Source organism: Pseudorca crassidens, chromosome 13 (genome assembly GCF_039906515.1).
Source record: "Pseudorca crassidens isolate mPseCra1 chromosome 13, mPseCra1.hap1, whole genome shotgun sequence".
Classification (NCBI taxonomy): Eukaryota; Metazoa; Chordata; class Mammalia; order Artiodactyla; family Delphinidae; genus Pseudorca; species Pseudorca crassidens.
The window spans coordinates 519129-535373 of NC_090308.1; the positions used below are offsets into that span (position 1 = coordinate 519129).

Sequence of the window (16245 nt, forward strand, 5' to 3'; positions counted from 1 at the left end):
GAACATTTTTAATCTTACAGTGCAGTCCCTTGAAAAGTACAGCAGTGCAGTACACAGCTGGCATCCAGGGGCTGGCATCGAGGGCACAGGCAGGAAGAGTTACTGACTGGAGGAGGGAGGGGAGGTGGGAGACGGTAGAGCTGAAGGGTCGTCAGCAACAGGAGACGGAGGGCGAGCTGTCATTTCCTTCACACCTGACGCTGACGGCACAGGCTCTGGTTCCTTGCTGGATTCAGTTCTATCCACCCTCTTGAAAAGACGATCGAGTGATGTCTGGGTAGTAGCTCTTTTTTTCTCGTCACAGATGACACGGTAGCACTGGATTGCATTCTGAACGGCTGCTGCAAACTTTGTGCACTGTTGTAGGTTCGGGTCCTGTGCCTCGAAAGCTAACAGCGCCTCCTCAACTAAAGAAAGTCCCCTGCCGTTTCCTGCGTCGTGACTCTCTTCAGTTCTGCAGTTACTTCTTCTTCCTCGTGTCTCCCTTCGTCCTTTCTCTGGGCCTCCAACCCCTGGCGCTTCTCAGCAGTACAGCTACATCACCACTGCTTTTACACTTGCTTCTGGACATCCTGGGCTGGAAATAAAGGTACTGTGCTGCGGTACTCTATACAGTACTGTACAGTGAAGTACACAAAAGCACAACCGGTTGTAGAGGATACACGCACGTGACAACGTACTCCAGACTCGTGAACTAACTTACGTGATTGGACGTGCAAACGCACGTTCCCGTCTTGGAATGTTCGCAACTTGAAGGTTCGTATGTAGGGGACTCACCGTATGGAACACTTCACGAATTTGCTGTCATTCTTGCCCAGGGACCTTGCTAATCTTCTCTGTATCGTTCCAATGTTAGCCTATGTGCTGTCGAAGCGAGCGCCTTCGGAAATTCTTCAGGCATCTGTGATTGTCAGTCAGTGATACCCACCTATGAGTTTCTCCTCACTGTGAGCCTTATGTCACACTGGCCTCACAGGGTCCTTTGGAAATTAGCTGAGACGATACACCCAAGTCCTGAGCAGTGCACCCAAGTGCTGCTGTCATAACCACAGTGCCTTGTTGTTTGGTTCAAGACTTTGCATAATATGATGTGCATCCTTGGAGAGGGTCGGTCGGTTCTTCTCATCCTTACGGAATTGAGCTCTATCTTGAGCTTCTGCCAGGGAAGCGTCCCGCCCACAGTCAGCTCTGGGTCCACCATGCTGCAGCCCCGTCACCCGTCACCGCTCACCCCTCACCAAGCACAAGTGCTGGGAAGGGTACTGGGTTCACAGTGGGGACAGCTCAGACCTTGGCTGCCCGTGCAGCTGCTGGTCCAACGGGAGAGGTAGACGTTAGGCAAATAAAGCAAACACATTTGTGACAGTGTGGCTAACAGTACAGGCTTCATACCGGGGCCTGCGTGAGGTCGAGGGCCCTCCACGGAACTGACGTTTACTGGCCCCTCAGGGACGAGAGGGCCCACCAGGGTGGAGAGAAGCAGGTGTGCTGGAGAGACACAGAGAGCAAGGTGGGACGCGGACACCTGGCCAGCCTGGAGATGTTGGCGGGCCAGGCCTGCATGGCCACTGGGATCTGGACTTTGTTCTAAGTACAAAGGGCCACACAGAAGGCAGACGGCCATGCCTGCGTAACTTTTAGGAAACAGACTGTGGTTGCACGTGCACGTCGTGGGTCACAGAAGGGGAGACAGGAAGCGGGAGCTCCTTAAGGATGGTCTGGGGGAGGTCAAAGCTGCAGGAATCAGGGTGGAGGCTGCAGAGAGAGAAGGGGAGGCTTCTCGGGGCCTTTTGGAAGTAACACTGACAGGTTGGGGAGGGGCTAAACTTGGGGCGGGTGGGCCTGACGGAGAGACCAAGGGGGGAAGACCGCCCAACAGGACTCGGGTACAGAGCTGCCGCTGACCCAGATGGGGAGGAGCTCTAGGCAGAAATAGTCTTGCATGACGGCCCCGTGTGACACCCTCCACGTGGAGACCCGCAGGATTACAGACGACACGACACGACCGCCAGCCGTGAGCTGGGACCTGGGTCAGATCCACCCAGCAGAGCGGAGGCCGTTTCCTGTGGCCAGCTCTCCAAGGGGCCTCTGTTCTCCAGGAAACAGAGGGCGTGTTATTCATCAGAACTTCACGAGGTGGAAGAAGTCGCCCGGCTGTGCCCCCTCACGGACGGTCGCCTTCACCCGCTCCCGTTTGTAAGTGCCCATCGTGGTGCCAGGTCCAGCCGAGAGAGACGGGCACAACCCGACTCTGTCCTCCGAAGCCCGCCTCAGCTCCCCAGGCCGCAGCCGGGCGCCCACGGCCCGCCCCCGCCGGGGCGCATCTGCCTCAGGGGCGACGGTGGGCTTGGACGAGGAGTGCGCGTCACGGAAGGGCGATAACACGCCGAGCCCTGAGTACGGGCCGCGCTTCCCAGCTACCTGCTTCCACTCACGGGCACATGCTCTCACATGCGTGTACGCAGACGTAGCTGCGTGTCTGTGCCACTGACTGTTGACAGAGTTGGAATCCTCTTTCCTTCCTCTGGCTGGATGACCGTGAGGGTGATGTACACTTTTCTCAGAGAATTTGGAAGGTGAAAATGTGTGTGCGTCTGTGCGTCTGTGCAAAATGAACCATGACCTCTCCTTTCCCCCCAGGACCCACTGTCGGTATTTTGGTTTGGGGAGAACTTGTAGGAGTTTAGAAGAGACACAGCCGTTCTTGACTCCGCCCCCACCAGACGTGAAGGGGGTCACAGAGCCTCCCGCTTTCCGAGACGCTCGGGGACCTGCCACGGGCCTCGCACACTCGGGGGACCAGCCGTGAGACCCGGCCCTGCACCCGGCGGACGCCGGCCCACACGTCTGTCCTCATGGGGATTGTCACCGTGTGCTGGAGACGGTTTTCTGTTCCTCCATCTTTACATAAACTTATCAGTGAAATCAGCAGTGGCCGTAAGTAGTGAATTTAATGGCTTCCACACTATCGTCTGAGAAGTTCTTTTAAATTAAAAATAGTCATCACTGCTTATCGCTTCACCAGAAAAATGTCACTGGGGATGTTTTAGGAGGAACGGCGGGCAGGGCTCAGAGAAAGAGGCCACGTTTCCTGCGCAGGCGCCTGTCCCGCGACTGTGCACACGGCCTCGTTTGATGCCGGTGGGGCTCCCGTTCCTTCAAGGAGAAGCCCCCTCACCCTGAGAGGAGAGGCCAGCCCGAGGCTGCACGGCCTGTGCTGGGCGGCTGGGGTCCAGGCTGCTCGTCCACGGAGCTTCCCTGCAGCAGTCCCCAGGCTGCTGTTCTTAACTCATGCCGGGTAGCAGGGAAGATCTGTGAGATTCTCAGGCGCTCTTAGACGCCAGCGTGTTTGAAAGGGCTTCTCATTGTGACCAAACTTTTTTTAAGTGAAGAGTGGGTGATCTTAGATGTTTCCTGGGAGCTGGGATACTGCTCTATGTCTTTCATATTTAGGTTCCCACCTTCAAATGGGCATAAATTATAGGTAAATGCCACATTTCACAGAAGAGATTCCAAGGCGGGCGGGACTGCCCACCGTCGCCAGGCTCCCACATGCTTCAGTGCAACTTCCGCCTCCCAGACCTGGGCTCTTGGGGATGATTTGGGGTCCCAAGAAGGGCAGAAATCAGCTGGGGGTGTAAATACGTCCAACACAGAGCAGGTAAAGAAGGGATCAATAAGGCCGCACCGTGTGTCTCTAGGCGCTGGCGGCTCAGCCCAGCCGGTGCGTGAGCGGAGGGCTGCTGACGCTGACGCTCGTGCCCCGGCCCCATTCAGCAGGCGGGCGGAGATGACATCGGCACAGACTGCACCCCACCTCTGTCGGCCTCCCCCCACCCCCGAGACCCCCGCTAAGGACAGACGAGCAGGTGTGGGCCCTGTCAGTGGCCTCTCGGGGACCACTCCCATCTTTGTGTCACTGTTGCTGGGACCCCGCTTCCTGTCCACGAGCTCAGGGACCCGAAAGCTCTCTGTCTGCACCTCCCTGCTCAGCCCACCTCCTCTTCTCCCCGTCGGCTGCCTACGTGTTCGAGCTGGGTCTCCAGCCCCTTTCTATCCTCCAAAAGGCAAAACATTCCAGTCCCCGAAATTGCTCTGCTTTTGAGTGGTTGCCTCTGTGCTTGGGCTGATGCTACAAGCAGAGTCTGCAATCCCGTTGCCAATCCCGATGTGGACAGAAAGAAGAGCCGCTCAGATGCCAGCTTCTCTACCTGAATGATGCCCGTGAACCCCAGACAGAGACATGAGTCTCCCATTTGCAGAGCCGGCCTCTCCTCCCTTCTCATCCCACTGCCCCAGCCTTCACAGTGTCACCAGGGAGTAAAAGAAGTATAATAGCTAAGTGTGGGGTTTGACCAGCTTGATGTGCACAAACACCCATGAACCCATCACCATAATCAAAACAACAAGCTTTCCCATCGCCCCTGGCGTCTCTTCCTGCCCCTCAAGCTCTATGGGGTGAAAAACCTGCTTCCAGGCTCACTCGCACGGCTGCCCACGGGCCCCAGTGTCTTGGAGCGGACGGAAGGATGGACTCGGGAGGACAGAAACCCCACGTCCCAGGGTGTTGCCCGGAGCAGGGCCTTTGGCGGTCTTGCCAGGAAGCCAGGCTGGAAGCCCTTCGCGGTGCCGCCAGGTCCCAGGAGAGCCAATCCTAGAGGACTGACCCGTTGGCCCTTGGCGGGGGTGAGGCCGGGGTCCCGGGGGACCGTTCACAGTGGGGGAGGCAACCCTCCAGTGGAGTGTGGCTGCCGCCAGGAGGTGGGGATGGGGGCTGGGACGCATGCGTGCACGCGCTCCCGGGCCCTGCCCTTCACCCGTCAGAGCAGATTTGCCTTGAGCGGTCTCTGCTTTAACCATCTGTGGGAGGAAAGATGCCTCGTATTTAAGAACTAAACTGGACAATGAGACGTTTTTTATTCAAGATTATTTTTCCAAATGAATTTCAGAAGATGAGTGATGAGGTCATCCTGCCTCCTGACAGGGGTCCCGGCCCCTGCGTCCCTCCCTCTGTGGTCAGTGGTACCGACAGCCCTCTGTTCCCCTCCCTCGGGACGTCAGAGCCCCAGGCAGCAGACCTGGTGAGGGGTGAGTTGGGGAGTGACGGGAAGGCTCTTCAGAGCCGCACGAAAGCAGCACTTTTAACCAACATTGTGGAATTACTTAGTTTCCTAGATGAAGCCCTTTCTTTCTTAACTTAGCATGAGTTAAATGTAACTGCATGTCTTGTTATGGTTAGTTATTTCTCCATGTTTCCTGCTTACCAGTTTACTCAGTTTGCCATCGAATCTTAAATTAATTCTGATTATTTGGACAAGTGAGAACAAGTTTTCCATTACTCCTAACACCAAACCAGCCTTTTGAAGTCCACGAGCACACACGTTTCTCTAAGAGCTGTTTGTCCCGGCCTTTTCAGAACCCTATTTGGAGTGGGGACTCAGTAAATCTTTGCCAACTTGACTTAAATTGAATTCCCTTCAAGTGAACTCCATTAACAGCGGTTCAGGACATACTCAAGACGTGTCCACTTAAACTCTGAACCACCCTCCATTCAGCAGATGTCCTCAGAGGCCCCTGGAAGTCCCGGGGTTGGCAGCCAGCTCGCGGGGGCGGACGTGAGCGGGGGCTTCTGCTCCGGGTCTCCGTTTCAGAGTCCGGCTCCCCCGCTTTGTCCATGGTCCTCCCAGCATCTGAGACAGAGCTTCTCCCTGTGGACCGTGACTCCGGCAGCCTGGGGTCTTGAACGCCCTCAGGAGCAGGGAGGTTGGTCCACAGTTGGCACTGGCCAACCCGATGACGCGTGGGTCCTCTCTGCTGGATGGGGATGGCGTGGACGTCCCCCTGCTCTGGCCCTGGAGGCTTGTCTGGGACACAGCGATCCGGCCCTTGGAGGCCTGGTCCGCCCATCTGTCTGCACGGCTGCACCAGAGGCCAGACCAGCTCTGTCCTCTCCGCCGCCTGCTGCTCGGCTGCTCACGCGCATTCAAAATTCCGCAGAAGCTCGTTTCTGCGATCCCGTGCCGCCGCTTCCCTTTCCCCTGGAGAGTCTGCTACTCTGTGCCCTCCCGGCAGCTCTGTGGCTCCCACGGCTCTGCAGCTGGAAGGCCGCCCTCGGTGCCGCACTCACCCGGGTTCTGAGCCTGGCGGATGGCAGGTGGCGCGATGTAGCGCACTTAACGCTTCAGCGCGGCGTAGAGCAGTCTCTGAAGGGATGAGGGTGGCGAGGGAGGCCTCAGAGGTCGCGGGGGAGCTCAGGGACAGGGCAGGGCAGGACAGGGCAGGGAGGCAGGAAGGATGTGGCACCTCCGCCGAAAGCATGCCAGGGGCTGCAGGCGAGCTCTACTATTTGACGCTTTCTAGAGGCCTTGTACTTACAAGGGGAAATGTCTACCTCTGACCTGACTTACAGGACTTCAGCCTGCCGTGGTTTGCTCTGGCAGCAGTATGGAGAACAGACGTGGAGACCAGACGAGGTCCCCAGGGAGGGTGTCCGAGACCAGTGGCCTCACAGCCTGCCTCCTGGGAAAGGAACTCAGCCTGTCGTGAGCGAAAAGCAAAAGCATCATCCCCCCTACCCCGTCTCCCCGGTCCCCAGTGGTGAACTTACACGTCTTTGTGCAAAACTACCCACACCACGTTCTGTGGAAAAGACCTGGCCCGCAGCCGCCCTGAAGGCCGCACGCCCGTGCAGCAGACGCGCCTGTTCGCCATTTTGAACCAGCACTTCCTGTTCCTACTTGCATGGAGCGCTCTTCTTTGTTTTTGCAAAACACACATTAACATTTGGGGGACACTCGTATTCTTTTAAGAAGTTGTAAAAGTTCTGTTTATAAATATTTTTTAATTTAACGAGTGTTATTCAACGAGGGTTTTTTTTAAACAGCTTTCTTGAGATCTGATTTACGTGCCATGCGTTCACCCATTTAAAGTGCACAGTCCGGTGGTTTTTAGTGCACTTCCAGAGGTGCGCAGCCGCCACAATCTCATCCTGAAGCATTTTCGTCACCCTCAGAAGACGCCCTGCTCTCACAGCCCGTCACTCCCCTTGCCTCCTCCCTCAGCCGCGCCAAGCCCTCATCCACTTTGTGTCTCCATAGAGCCGCCCCTTCTGGATGGTCCCTACCCACAGAGTCACACAATGTTCGGCCTTTGTGACTTGTTACTTTGATGCCGCTGACATCTCCGAGGTGCATCCTGCTGTAGCAGGAATCGGACCTTCATTCCTCTACTGCAGAAGAACACTGCGCGGTGAGGGCTACCCCGCTCTGTGCCGACCTCCGCGTCCGTCGGGGGGTTATTTATGACACCTGCCCAAGCACAGGAGGGCAGCCTTTATTCAGGGCCACTGCAGGTGCAGAGACCACCTACTGTGCGGCTTCACAGTGGGGGAGGGGGAGGGGGCTCAAGTCCAAATACAACAAGGAAAAGTGGGAATTTATAGCCTGGGAGCCGGTGGGAGTTTGTGCACAGAAAACCACGAGAAGCAAACATCTGGGGTGACGGGCGTTCCGGCTAAACCAACCTGCTGGGATCCTGGCTGAAGGCAGGCCGGGCGCTCAGACATCACCTGCAGACGGGGGTGAGGATCCCGATTAGATGCTGCGGGGGAGCAGATCCGGTGGGTTCTGACCGAACTGACACGAGGATTCTTGCTCAGTTTGGACAAGGCAGAGGTGAACGGAGAAGCCCCAAAGGCGAGGCCTGCAGGGGACCCAGATCAGAGTTTGGTCAGGGAGAAATCCGTGTCAGTGGACACCTGGGTGGTGCCGATTTGGGGCTTTTGTGAATCGTGCTGCTATGAGCCTTCTTGGACACGTTTTTGGTGGAAGTACATTTCCGTTTCTCTTGGGATTTATCTAGGAGTGGGCTTGCTGGACCACGTGGTAATTCCGTGTTACGCTGAGGCACTACCAAACCCATTTTCCGAAGGTGCTGCATGATTTTACATTCTGATCGGTAATGGATGAGGGCTCTGGGTTTCCCCACAGCCTTGCTGATACTTAGTGTCTGTCTTTTGATGACAGCCGTTCTCACGCGTGTGAGCTGGTGTCTCCCGGGGTTTTGATGTATTTTTCCCTGGTGACTCATGACGTTGGACATCTTTTCATTGCTTATCGTCCATTTGTGTATCTTCTTTGGAGAAATAACAATTTGAGCCTTTGACCATTTTGCAATTAGGGTTTTGTCTTTGTTAGTGAATTGTAAGAGTTCTTTGCATATTGTAGGTATTACGTTCCTTATCAGATATATGATTTGCAAATATTTTCTCTGTGGGTTGTCTTCTTACTTTCTTGAGAGTGTCATTTTAAACAAAAAAGTTTTTAATTTTGGTGAAGTACAGTTTACTGATTTTTTTCTTTTGTTTTCCATTCTTTTCTATATAAGAATTCATTTCTTAATCTAAAGTCATGAAGATTTACTCCTATGTTTTCTTCTAAGGGTTTTATAGTTTTAGCTCTTACATCAGGTTGTCGATTTATTTTTTAGTTAATTTTTGTATATGGTATGAGGTAGGGGTCTAGTTCCATTCTTTTGCATGTGAATATCCAGTTGTCCCGACACCATCTGTTGGAGACGGTCCCTTCCCTCACTAAATTATCGTGGTGCCTTGGTCAAAAATCAATTGACTATGAATATGTGCGTTTATTTCTGGACTCAATTCTATTCCATTGATCTGTATGTCTGGTCTCATGCCTTATGCCTGCTCTAAATCCAAACGCTCACGGGGCTGTAATTCTAGGTCAGGGTGGAGGGGTGAGAAGTGATACTTTTGAGACAAAGAAGGTGTTGTGGCCACGCTGATGAGCAGTGGGGCTGGTTTTCGCTTGTTAGACCTTCCCCAGCGGTCCCAGTCATCCACAGCTATGTAACCACCTCAGAACTTGGTGGGTTAAACCAGTGACGTGGATTCTGCTGGCAAACCTGCACTTTAGGCAGGGATCCATGGGCACAGCTCAAATACCGGGGCGGCGTCACCCACAGGCGTCCTCAGGCGTGGGTCTGGGGGCTGCAGTGGAGAAGGCGGAGCTTTGGGGCCTCTCCCTATGACTTTCCACGCGACCTCTCAGGCACAGGGGCTTCTCACACGTCGGCCCAGGGCTCCCCAGGGGTGTGTCCCAAGAGAGCTTGCTGGGAAAAAGCTATAAACAGTCTACTGCTTTAAAAAATCAGCTTTATTGACAGTAATTTATGTGTAAGGAAATTCGACGGTTTTCACTGTAACATTCAGAGTTTTGGGGAAGTGCAGCTTTACAGTTGTGAAATCATCACTGCAATCAGTAAACAGGACATTCTATCTCCCAAAAGTTTCCTCCTGGCCCTTCACGGTCAGTCCCCTCCCCAAACCCTGGACCCGGCCACCGCCTCTCTTTCTGTTACCGTTCTGTTGCCTCTTCTAAAGTTTTATATACATTTTATATACATGGCGTCACACTGTATGTACGTAATCTTTCGTGTCTGGCTTCTTTCACCGAGAAGAATGTTTTTCAGATGCACCAATTTGCTGCAAGGGTCAGTAGTTCATCCCTCACCCGTTTCGTGGCAGAGCAGTGTCCCATTTTAGGAAGAGACCGTATTTGTCGATCCGCTCAGCAGCTGATGGTCATGTGAGTCACGTCTAGCGCCTGAATATTATGAATAAAGCTGATATTAACATTTGCTTTCAAGACATTGTGTGAACTTACGTTTTCACTCCCTTATGAAAACACTTAGGAGTGAGGTTGCTAGTTGTGTGGTAAGTGTATGTTTAGCTTTATTAAGAAAAAAAGCCGTGTGTTTTCCAAAGTGTCTGTACCCTTTTGCATTTCATCCACAATATATGAAAATTCTAGTTACTCCACATTTTCAACAACACTTAGTATTGTCAGATTTTTATTTTTTAAATTTGCCCATTCCTAGTGAGTGTGGAGTAGTATACTGTGGTTTTAATTTGAATTTTCGTAATCACTAATGATGTTAAGCATCTTTTCATATGTTTATTTTCATTGGTTTAGCCCTTTCAGTGAAGTGTTTATTAAACTATTTTGCTCATTTTTTTTAAAAAAAACTAGGCTGTTTATTTTATTAGAGGGTATGAGGTTCTTTATATATTATGGATACAATTCTTATTTTTTTAATATGTATATTTCAAATGTTTTCTACCAACATATAACTTGTTATTTTATTTTTTCTTAACGGTGTCTTTCAAAGAACAGTAGTTTTTAATTATGGTGAAGCAAATTTATCGATTTTTTTTCTTTCTTGGATCATGCTTTTGGTGGCACATCAGAGAAATCTTTGCCTAAACCCAGGTCATAAGATTTTTTACCTGTTTTCTTCTGGAAGTTTTGTAGGTTAGGCTCTTACACTGAAGTTTTTCCCACATCTTGAGTTGATTTTTGTACATGGTGTAAAGTAAAGGTTTACGTTTATTTTCTTGCATACGGCTATCCAACTATCCCCACTGATTGTGTGGGTTCATCGTCTAACACCAGTTGACCATAAATGCAAGGCTTATTTCTGGACTTTCTGTCCTGCCCAGCCAGCTCACACCAATGCCACACTGTCTTGATTACAGTAGCTTTATAGCAAGTTTTGAAATCAAATAGTGTAAGTTCTCCAACTTTGCTCTTTTGCAAAATTGTCTTGGCTGTTCTAGGTTACTTTCAGTTCCATATAAATTTTAGCATCTTGTTTTTCCATGAAATCTGAAAATATTTTACTTTTATTTGGTGTGTTAGACGCTTCACAGTTCATGTAACTACCTACATAGTTGGTTAAATCTACCATCTTGCTATTTGCTTTCTACTTGTTCTGTCAGTTCTTGGTTCATTTTTCTTTCTCTGTCTTCTCTTTGAGCTTAAAAAGAAAATTCCTGGACTTCCCTGGTGGCGCAGTGGTTGGGAGTCCGCCTACCGATGCAGGGGACGCGGGTTCGTGCCCTGGTCCGGGAAGATCCCACATGCCACAGAGTGGCTGGGCCCGTGAGCCATGGCCGCTGAGCCTGCGCGTCTGGAGCCTGTGCTCCGCAGTGGGAGAGGCCACAGCAATGAGAGGCCCGCGTACCACAAAAAAAAAAAAAAAAAAAAAAAAAAAATCCATTTTATCCACGCTTTGCTTATTAGCCATAGGTCTTTGTTTTACTTTTTCGTGGTGGTTCTAAGGCTTACAGTGTTGGTTTTAATGTATCCTAGTCTGCTTTCCAATAATAATAAACGCTTCATGTTCGGAGCAATAACCTTGCAAGAGCACAGTCCCCGTTCACACCACCTGCCCTTTGTGTTATTGTTGTCATGCATTTTATGTCCATACATTCTATAGATCCTACAATACAGTTATCATTATTGCTTTAAATAGTCAATTATCTCTTAAATCTTATTTTTAACTTTATTTTTGCCGTTGACACTACACAGAGAACTACCAATTATCTTTTTAAGAGACTGAGAGAAAGATCTTTCCTGCTCACCAGCATATGTGCCAAGTTCGACATTCTTCATTTGTGTAGCTCCAAGTTTTCACCTGCAGCACATTCCTCGAACAGAAGAGTCTCCCTTAACAGTTTATGGTGCAGGTCTGTGAATTTTTTCAGTGTTTATCTAAAAAATTTTCACTTTATTTTCTGGAAAGTACTTTTTTGGGGGTAAATAATTCTATGTTAACAGGGTGCGCCACCCCTGCCTTGTTCTTAAAGATGCATCTTCACCGTTCTCTAGCTCTTGTAGTCTGTACAAGTCTGTTGTCATTCCTGCCCCTGTTCTCTGTACATATTGTGTCTTCTCTGGCTGCTTGTAAGATTACTGCTTTACCGTTGGTTTTCAGCAATTTGGTTATGAAGTGCTTTACTGTGCTTTTCATTTAGTCTTGCTTTTAGGTTTATTGAAAGAATTTATCATATTGAGAAATTTGCAGCCATTTCATTCTTTCTTTTTTTTTGCAGCCACTATTTCTTAAATACTTTGTCTCTGTCTCTGTCTCTCTGTTTCTCTCTGTCTCTGTCTCTCTCCCTATCTATATGTAAGTAGATACACACACACATCTCCTATTAGTTCTCTGGAGAAGCTTAATACAGGGTAGGAAGAAGTACTTTGCATTATACGTCGTTCTGTACTTTTTAAATTCCTTATAGGTTAAATTAATATTGAATTAATTTAAAATTTCAATTTTAAAATGAAAATTAAGTTATGTTGTACACCAGAAACTAATATAATATTGTATATCAGTTATATCTCAAAAACGTAAATTAAATTATTTTTCAATTCTTTCAAATTGAAAAAAAGTTTTGAAAATTATGTAGATATCTCCCATTTTAAGTAGCAGCAGAATCCGTTTGCCCTCAAGTAGATGGCTCTGAACTGGTTCATGGGATGTTCGTGATATATCTTTTGAGAAAAGTGGAGGGGGGAGTGACTCCATGGTCAAAACGATGGCATAAATACTGGGCTAAACCAGTTGGATCGCCAGAAATCAAAGTACCTGGCCTGCAACCAATTTCTCCTGCGCGTGTAATTTGTTACTGCGTGAATTTCCAAGAAAGGCTGGCGATCCGCAGTGTCCCTCGCTCTTCTGCGGCACTTTTTCTTAGGACAGTGGTGACATCTGCAGGGGCGCAAGGGCTCCCTGGAACACACGTTGTGAAGCAGCACTCGGGGGCATTTCCGCACCACTGACGGAAGCTGTGACATCGCCGCAACACGCTCCCGCGAGCGGCTCAGACCTCTGGCGCCGGGACCTTTGCCTCTGGTCACAGTCGGCAGCCAGGCTCTCCGAGCTCTCACCCCACCTCAAGTGGGCGCTAGAGCGCCTGGCTGCTGACGGGAGCTGAAGGAGCTCATTTCCAGAATCATCCACGTAAAACATCTCTCTTCGGACCATGGCACTGCCGCTCCTGCTGTGCTGTCCCCTCTCTGTTGGGTGGAGCACTGCCGTCCCCCCAGAAGCCTGCGCAGATCCGTTGTGCTCCGCCGGGCGGTCTGGTAAACGGAGGCCCCGGTGCTGACGGGCCGTTTCCAAAAGCAGGTTGCATTCTCTTTGAAAGGCAATAAAATCCATGCAACAAGCACCCCTTTCACTTCAGCTGCTAGAAAATCCCTCAGCTTCTCTGTGCCTCCTGGAATCCCTTCTTCTCTCTGCTCCTCTGAAAGAGCTCCATTCTGCCTTTCTTCCCTGCGGGCTCCCTTCACTTCGGAAAAGAAGAAACTCTTTCAGGGAAAGGTGGGTTAGGCATCCTTCCAGTGCCGCTATTTGTGTCTTGCCTCCAATCAGGGCCCTTCCAGCAGGAGAATGGGCACAGGTGGGAGCCGTGACCCACCTCCCTCCACAGGCCCTCCATCCATCCCACCAGCTAGCTGGTCACCAATCCCACAGCCCTTGGCATCCCTCCCCGTGCCGTCCAAGGACCCATGTCCCTCCCCGTGCCATTCAGGGGCCTGCGTCCCCTCCCCATGCCTTCCAGGGACCCTGCGTCCCCTCCCCGTGCCTTCCAGGGACCCTGCATCCCCTCCCCGTGCCTTCCAGGGACACTGCGTCCCCTCCCTGTGCCGTCCAGGGGCCTGTGTCCTTCCCTGAGCCATCCAGGGGACCATGTCCCTCCCTGTGCCATCTCCATGCCAAGCCCACTCCAAAGAAGACCGTGCCGGGGAAGCCTCTAGGCTGTAAACGTCCTGGCCCGCCGTCTCTGCTGGCCCTCCTCGGAGGCACAGGGTGTTGACTTTGACGAAGCCCTTCCTGTCATCACGGCCTGTGATTTGCAGACCTGCCCTGCTTTCTCCTCCCAGCAACCGATCACCTTACAGGAGCCGGGCCTGCAGGGTCACGCCTGGTGGCCTCCACCTACTTCCTGTTTCCTCTGGGGTCCCTGCCCTGCCTCCCTCCCTTTCTTTTTTTTTGCTTTCCTTTGGAAAAATAAATCAGGTAATGCGTCTGGAAAAGACGTCTCCAGCTGGGTGTCTTCAGCAGACTTTCCCACGGGCCACGCTGCTCCCTGTGGACGGGCCACGTGAATGCTGACCCCGAGCGTGTTACGGTGGGCAGCCCTCCAATCAGCAGCGACTAGACCCCCGTGGGAGCAAGGGCAGCCCCCGGGGGAGTGAGGGTGAGCCGGTCCCAGCCCAGGCTGTGACCCCAGGTGTCCTGTGCACCACTTCAGGACCATGTCAGGTGAGTGGCAGGTGACTTCCTGGGGTTCAGGCCAAAGTCAGACGCAGCCCGGCTGCCTTGCACGGTCTGGACCTCGGGGCCTCTGTCACTTGCCCGCTCTGATCCTGGTGTTAGGGGAGGATTGCATCCCCCCAGGTTCAGGTGAAGCCCTAGCTCACAGTACCTCAGCACGTGACCTTCTTTGCAAATAAGGTCTTGCCAATGCAATTAGTTAAGATGAGGTCAGAGTTGAGTTGGGTGGACCCTAATTTATTATGATCGTGTCCCTATAAAAAAGAGAAATTTGGACACAGACACTCAAGCAGGGAGAGCACAGTGTGAACACTGGCGTCATGATGCCCCCAGCCAGAGACCTTCCAGGTGTCGAGGGGGGGACCAGAACCCTCCCTGGAGCCTCGGGCAGCCCTGCGCCCTGACTTCCGGCCTCAGGGCCGTGAAAGGATGAAGTGCAGCTGTTGGAGCCGGTACACGGTCCGTGGCACTTTGTTACAGCAGCTCGAGGAAACGACCACACTTGCGACTTACGAATTTCTCTGGGTGGAAGTGTCCTCCTTTGTAAAATGGGAATGGCCTTGGGTCATTGTGGGGATTAAATGAGATAAAAGAGCGAAGTGAAGCACTTGGCACACTGACGTACAAGAACTGCAGTTACCGGAGGTGCGCAGGCGAACGCAGAGGAGGCTGCACACTCACGGAGCTGAGGCGGGATTAAAGGGAGCCATGAGGAATCATCAGTTCAAGGGTCAAGAATGATTCTGAAGTATGATTCACCTCCATGTTTTCTCACAGGAAGACATGGCTGCAGAGGGATGTGTTGACAGGTGTCTGGGTCATTCTCTGTCATGGGGAACACTAAGGAATTCATAATTACTGGAAATTACAGGAGAGAAAACACATTTGGAGATTCCTGAGAAATTAAAATATTGACAATTTGAAGATGGTTCATGAAGTTGCTGTAATCAAAGGCAACCGCGTTGACGAGGCAGGTGGGGAGGTCAGGCCACCTTGGCTGCCTTCCTTAGGGTTGACGGTGACGTGTGTGCCTGTTGGGAGGTCAGCCCAAGGGACGCTGGTCTTGAAGCTCCAGATGAAGTTCCCGGGACGGCTCGTGCCCTGCCTGCCTCAGTTTACCCACCGGCGTGAGGAGCAGACGGGGTGGGCGGGGCCCAGCGTCCCATCCTGACGTGAGGGGCCCTGAGAGGCGGGTGAATGGCTGCTACGTGTTCAGGGGGGCTGCTCCCCAAGCTGGTGAGAGCAGAGGTGCAACGACACCAATGTGGTCGAAATGCAGGCCAGAGCCCACCAAGGCCTTCACGTTTCAAGTCCAACCCGTGTGCACTTGGGTCTCGGGAAAACGGCGTCCGGATTCAAGAGGGAACAGAGGGGACGTGGGATGGAGGAGCTTCCTGGCTCACCCTCCTCAGAGCCCGGGGCAGAGCAGGCGCCCAGCGGCGAGCTCGGCCGCCGTCCTCCCCTGCGGTGGCGGAGTTTCAGCAAACATGCCGCAAAGGATTAAAGCCAGACTTGGGCGCACACAGGTGATAGTTCCAGTTAAGGCCAGGTTCTCAACCACAATTCCAGATCCCGGCGTGCCAGGAGGGACAGTGCTCCTTTGGCCCAGGCAGCCTTTCCCTCGGCACAACCAGACTCTCAGGTCAGCATTTTAATACGAGCAAAGGTGAACTGAAGACGCTCTCCAGAGCCTTCCCGAGCATTAGCGGATGGTAGGGGCCCTGGGTTACCGGGCCAGCCCCGCACAGGGCAGAGCAGGGCCAGACCTCAGACGCCGCTGCTTCGTGCGCGGAGCTCCAGGCTCCGTGGGGATTGCACTGTGAGACCCCCTTCCTGCCATGACTCTGGGTTCCGCCCCCTCTGGCGGGTTTGCTCTTCTGTCCGCTGTCCCTGTGCTGGGCCTGCAGGGAGCCCTGGGGCCTCTCTGAGCAAAAATGTGGTGAGGCTGCGAGCCCAGGCGGGGTTCTGCCGAAATCCAGGGCGAGGTCAAGGGGGCGAACACTTCCTATGACGTCCAGCGGGCCATCCCCCAGGGGGGTTCCCCTTCCTCGCAGGCCGGGCCCCCTGCGTCTGCAGCTCCAGCTTCTACCTTTGCCTCCG

At 52.4% G+C, this 16245-nt stretch overlaps 1 non-coding gene across 1 annotated transcript; it reads right to left on the reverse strand.

Moving 5' to 3' along the window:
• Nucleotides 1-774: 774 nt before the first annotated feature.
• Nucleotides 775-880, reverse strand: LOC137205153 (U6 spliceosomal RNA). Its single transcript, XR_010934016.1, has one exon. It is a non-coding gene; the product is annotated as a U6 spliceosomal RNA (small nuclear RNA).
• Between the last annotated feature and the right edge of the window lie 15365 nt (nt 881-16245).